Source organism: Falco biarmicus, chromosome 11, assembly GCF_023638135.1.
Source record: "Falco biarmicus isolate bFalBia1 chromosome 11, bFalBia1.pri, whole genome shotgun sequence".
NCBI classification, from domain to species: Eukaryota; Metazoa; Chordata; class Aves; order Falconiformes; family Falconidae; genus Falco; species Falco biarmicus.
The window spans coordinates 20,806,808-20,812,906 of NC_079298.1; the positions used below are offsets into that span (position 1 = coordinate 20,806,808).

The 6,099-nt window shown below is 46.0% G+C and overlaps 1 long non-coding RNA gene across 1 annotated transcript in view; it reads right to left on the bottom strand.

Moving 5' to 3' along the window:
- Positions 1–4,952: 4,952 nt before the first annotated feature.
- Positions 4,953–6,099, bottom strand: part of LOC130157204 (uncharacterized) — a 14,378-nt gene continuing 13,231 nt past the window's right edge. The window contains exon 5 of the long non-coding RNA XR_008824731.1: positions 4,953–6,099. This exon is cut by the window's right edge and continues 611 nt beyond it. This is a non-coding gene — a long non-coding RNA (uncharacterized LOC130157204).

The following is a 6,099-nucleotide window of genomic DNA, read 5'->3' on the forward strand; positions in this document are numbered from 1 at the left end:
TTTCCCTTAAGAAAGCCGCTGTCACCTGAGCTGTTACTTCAAAAGTTCATTCAGCCTCTGGATTTACTGCCGACACCAGAGCTACACTAATGAGCAAGTATGACTTACAAAACCTAGTGACTCTGCCATGCCCAGAGCTTCTAGGTACTCAGGAGACTCAGCTCGCCCTCCCACTGGGAAGGCACTCAGCACTGCATGTGCATGGTGATCAGCCCAAGCTGGGCTTCACCAGCGGTGTGACCCCTCTCGATGGATCCCACCTTTCCTGCACAGTGTGTTCAGCTGAACCTCCGCAAAGCATATGAACCCCAGAAAAAAGACAAACAGGATAACTGCATCGGATGACAGCAACTAGACCTGACACCTGATGTGCTGGAATGTTAAACTCTCTTGAATTTCCTACGATACAAAAAAATATAAATGTGACTGAAGACAGCGTTGACTGGTAACCTCAGTAGCACAAGAGGGGTTAAATTACTGTGAGCAAAGCAGGCTTGGACTCACACAGCTGCTCTGCAGCCCTGACCAAAGGCTTGGGGTGGCAGTGGCTGCATGCTCACAAGGTGCAACCAAGCCAGAAGATTACAGCAGTTTGCCTCCCTGGCATACAGGTGAAACACACCCAAATTCCTTTTCCTTCCCTGGAGGCTGTGGCTGCAATGGTTCCTTTGTATCCACAGCTCTCTGCAACTGTTCACCGTGGTTTGCCCAACCTTGGAAACACAAGTTGTTTCAAGCAGCAGGGCCCAAGCCCCACCTGCTCCTAAAAGCCCGAAGTCACCAAGCTGTGACTAAAAAATATCCAGAGGTACATTTGTGGACTGCACGACCCAGCAGGTCTTTCACATCTAGAAAACAAAAATATTTTCTGTCCTTTACCAAGTTATTGAAAGGTCAATCCAGAAAGTATCTGGTAATAAAGGTATTCAGACATTTCTATTTCATCTCGTCTAGTGAGGGTAGTGTAGCTCAGCTCATGGAGACTTACCTCAGGCTATAGCTTACCCTACAAGGGCTTGTTCCTGGCTCAGTCTTGTTATTTATGTACCACACTGAGCAACACCAGCTTAGGTGTTTTAGAAATACGAGTTTAAAAAAATATCCAGTCCTCTTCAGATGCAGGAGCAAAGAGCTCACCCCACACTTCCTAGCATTCGGGCAATAGATGATGAACTCTTCATCAGCTGTGCTTTACAGCTGAAATGAGCAGACCATCCATAGGGGAGGGGAAATCATCTTACTTTGTAGCTTAACACCATGCAGGGACAAGAGGCAATACTTCTAAAACATGCTTCTCCACGTGCCCAGCACAGTCACATCCCCAAACACTAACAGAGCTGGTGACACCACCATTTCAGTATAGGCATAAGCCAGTCACAGCATCTTTCCACCGCGTCTGCCATCTGTACTGCACATTAATTTATGTCAGGAAGCAATAACAACCTGGGAAAAAAAAAAGGCAAAACAGGACTTCTCCAACATAGACCTAGCAATAGAAGCATGCAAGACCTCCACAATATTAAAGCTACTGGGTTTCTTACTTGCTTCTTGTCCCACTCGCTTTTATTCTCTCCTGCTTACTAGTCACGCTGGTTTTGAAGATGCTGGCACCTGAATCCTATGTAGTTGATCACCTAAGCAAGATGAGCAGCACATGATTCCTCACCAGAACAGGCCCATGTTACAAATGCACAGACCACCTGTGAAATCCTGAGCCTTTCCCTAAATAATCCAGGTCTCTTTTAAATTGTCTTTACTTTTTTTTTTATTTTGATCCTTCTCTCTTCTGTGAGGAAAGGCACTGCATTCTGCATCTTGGATGCTGTCCACAGCATAGGTTATGGTGACCCTTCCAAATAGTAGCACATCCCAGAATTTTAAAATCTGCTCACATTAGGGAAAGAAACTGTGGGAAAAATATCATAGCCAGCAAAAGCCTGGCAGAAGCCAGTAAAAAGACACCAAATGGCTCCCCGGGGTTCAAACCAACATCCCAACACCTCGCAGGTAGAAGGGATGCCTCTCCTGCCAAACCCACGGGAGTGAGCACAGCTCAGAGTCCCACCAACCCCCAACAAGATTAGTGGGGCGAGTGGTGCTGCCGGATCGGGCCAGCGATCTCCAACAGAATGAGCCTAGTGGTTTCTGACTCCTTTCCAAGTCAGTGTTTGTTGGGAAACATCAAAGCCAGTGGAATAGTAGGTGTCCCAAAATGTCTTAATTCAGAGAATTAGTGTTAACCGAGTCTGATTTGCTCCATTTATCTCTAATTAATTACCTTTACCTAATTAGACACCCTGTTTCCAGTAGACATGGAGTCAAGTAGACTAGATTATTAGTGTAGTCATTGTGCCTTTACAAAATCCTGAAATTAATGAAACGTGCAAAAGAATCCACGGCTTTAATTGCACAGGTGTTGCCTTATGGCAAAGCTTTATCATCTGATTACACCAAGGGATTATTAGTGACTTTTTATATAGAGGATGAGCCTGTGAAATGTACCTTAGCAACAGCTCATTAGTTTAGGGTTGTTACTGTATTATTTATTACATTCAGCCTTCCCCATTATCTAGATTGATTCATAGACCTATATTTTCCTCCCCTCTGTGCAGGAAATAAATAAATAAGTGAAGGCTGGCTATTGCCGTCCAGCTGCAATATGAGAGGAAGGCAGAGCGTATTCTCCAGCTACCAATATCCACCCTTTAAAATAAAGCTTTAAAGTTGATTTAAATAAAACTTTTTTTTTCCTCTCCCTCAGCCAAGTAATCAATTCAAGCTTCTGTCAAACTGCAAGGCTTTCTACATGCCATCCAAACAGTTTGGGCCATCTTAAATCTTTTCAAATAAATAAAAATACATTACTGGATTGAAGAATGAAGTACAATATATTTACATCCAAAATAATTTTTTCTGCTATAACTCATCCTTTATGAAAACTATCAGAAATATTTTATTTTGATATTTCTTTTAACTGGTTGTTGGCTGCTTCTTCAGGTTTGGAGGGGTTTGCCAGGTAGAAAAACTGCCTGAATAATATAACCAAGACAAACAAAGCAAAGAGCAACCTCTGTGTTAAGAACCAATTTCCCCACAGAGAAGCTACTTGTAGCCAAGGTTGAGAAGGTTTGACCTTATCTTCCTGCATTCTCTTCAGCAATAGCCCACTGGACTTGCTAAATATCACTGGTACAACAGCCCCAGTGCTCCCCAAGCAGAGGAGGCTTCACTGGCCAACCAGCAATCCCTAAGTAGCCAGTAAACAAAATGATGAGGAATTGTTTTCCAAAATTATCCAGAATACCAGTGTCTCTGAATATTACCTAAAACCTTGCTGTCCATTTATTACTGAATTTTAAAGAGAGTGGAAAAGTAATTGGTAACAGTTATTACGTAGGCTGTAATAACTAATTTGAGCAGCAATGACTATTCACTGACAAACATGACCACGTAACTTCTCGTGTCTGCATTACAGAAAATGTGTATTTTAATCACAAAGCCATGGCTCTAACAGGCTTAGTATATAATCTTGCAGCGCATTCATATGGTTTCATGTGGCACACATATAAACTGTGTCACCCTGCAATAAAGGCACTAGTGATGGCTTAGGGCTGCTCTGCCAAATAGGGATGACTTGGATGGACAGAACCTAATTATATAAAACAAACGTGACATCCACCTGCTACAGGTCATTTGGGATTGCTGCTTTTCCAAGATCCCCCTCAAATACATAGGCCACTGTGGTTTCTATAAGGGCAAAACCCTTGCTCTTGCTTTAAGATCCTCATATGGGAAAGCACACACACATGCTCCACAGGAGCAAAGCAGCTGTAGAGCCTCTGATTCACCGAAGGTGTGACATTGGCAAAGGTGTGAGGCATGCTGCCTGACATAACACGCATGTTCACTTTATCAATCTAAATCTTTTCTCTCAAGTTATGTTCCAGCAAAGCCCATGTCTTGATGGTCTTGAGGAGACTCCATCCCTTCCCACCTCCCTGGTGCCCCCCAACAGGACTAAAAAGGATCTCTCACCTTTGATCCCCGGCGACATTGATCCAGCTGCCCTTGTCTGAGCAGGTAGCATTGGACCATAAAATGCATCTGCCTGCTCACCCACTGTGAAATCCCATGGATCAGCACTTACCTGGAGAGTGGGAGGTGCAGGGTTGACCCCTTTCTTTAAAACTCCAGCAGCATGAGTGGTGAAGGCAGGAAGGAGAGTCTCCTAGATATTCCCTGAAGGAAGATCTGGGACACTCTCCCCTCCCCTCAAACACCTATGCTGCTGGGCAGCAAGTTACCCCAGAGCTGGCAGGTAGGAAAGCCCAAGCATGAGAGAACAGGAAACCAAACATCACTGAGGACTTTTGATAATTCACATTAAACAGCATCAGAGACAACACTGGAGGAGCACTGGGAGACACAGCCCCTCTTACACATGTTCTCAGCATCATAGGTGCTAATTAGTTGGACAAGACATGGGTTCAAAGCCCACTCTTGTGCTTGCAGTGTGCTGTGTCCACGTACCCCAGAAATATTAACTGGGGATAAAAAAACCAAAAATTAAGTGTGAGGTGTTTGTATGGGCTTTGAAGCAGGATCCATATTTGCATTTACATTTTGATTTGTGATCAGATAAAATCTTTCCTCCACACTCCCTGTTGGCTTCCCATTGAACACAGTCAGATTCACAAACATTGTGCCTTCAGCGCAGCCATGCCCAAGGTGTACCAGCAATGCTAGGAAAAGGTTGTTGTTCAGAGCTCTATTTCTCACACTGGTTTCAAGCACATCTGTGCAGAAAACAGTACTTTCTTAGGAACCAGTCTCAAATATATGGAAGAAATTCCCATGGGACAGAGGGTTCGCTCTGTCTCTCACCACTTCCTACTCAGAAGAACTCTGACCTCACCTTCAGTAATGAAAACAAGCAGCACAGTAGACAAGAATGAAAGATATTAAATATTTATTTAAAGGACATAAACAGGTTTTCCAGTGGGAGGAAGAGAATTGCATGAGAGAGATGTTGGTCACATCACTTAATAGGAGGCAGCCTAGCAACCTGCGGGAGCAGCAGGGCTCTGCCTTGCGAGGGAAGAAGGCAAGCACCAGGAGCACCTCGTGTGCGCATGCACCCACATCCCCCCAAGAACCACTTCTAGAAATCAAGGAAGCAGCCAAGGGCAAAACCCAAAATAAACACTGCTGCTTCACCTCCATGATCCGTTTTCCATTCATAAGTCTCGAGTGCTTCCCATGGGCAGGTATTGCACACTTCCCACCAGCTAGGAAGCTGGAGCAGGCAGGGAAGGCCAGATACCAGAGTCGCTGGGACCTGCACCAGCTCTTCATCCTCCAGCTTGCATCCTCTTTCAAAAGGCACACGCCTGCCTTTCCCTCGAGGTGCCATGTCGAGGGGGACTTGCTCTGCTGCTTTTCCCTTTGTCCCTCGGTGGTAGCCACGGGACGGCTGCCGGTCTGTTTGATGAGCAGGCCCTGGCGCGCCCCTCCTGCTGCTGGCACCCATCCTTGAAGAGCTGGCTGGCACCAGCTGTTGCAGTAAAGCTCGGACAGGCTGTCTCCCACAATCCAAGTGCCAACTATTTGGAGGAGCCAGACGCTGGCCTGGCAATCTAACGGGAGCATGCATCCCAAGTCAGATACTGCTACCTCCTGCAGGAGCCAGGCCCTGCTCAGGGGACAGACACAAGCACTAGGTGTCCCATACAGCCTTACAAAATGGAAGTAGCCATACAAACACGAACTCAGTAAGGCCAGCTTGGTCAAGAATGGCAGACAGGGTGGCACAAAGTTACAAAACCACCACATATTTGAAGTGGATCCAGTAACATGAGTTGGGGCAAAGGAGGGACGCTGTGATACCTAAAGATGGAAACCAGAGTCTGGAGGATCTCAGGCGCAGGTACCCATTCCCAGCCATGGGGTCCAGCCAAAGACCACGCTAGACCAGAGACTTGGTGGTTGTTCCAGCTGCCCCCCTGAGAAGCCCCACAAAGTGCTGCCTGGGGGCTCACTGCCACCACCCCAGGCTGAACCAGAGTGTGGATCGCCTGTACTTTGCCTGCTGCTAGCTGC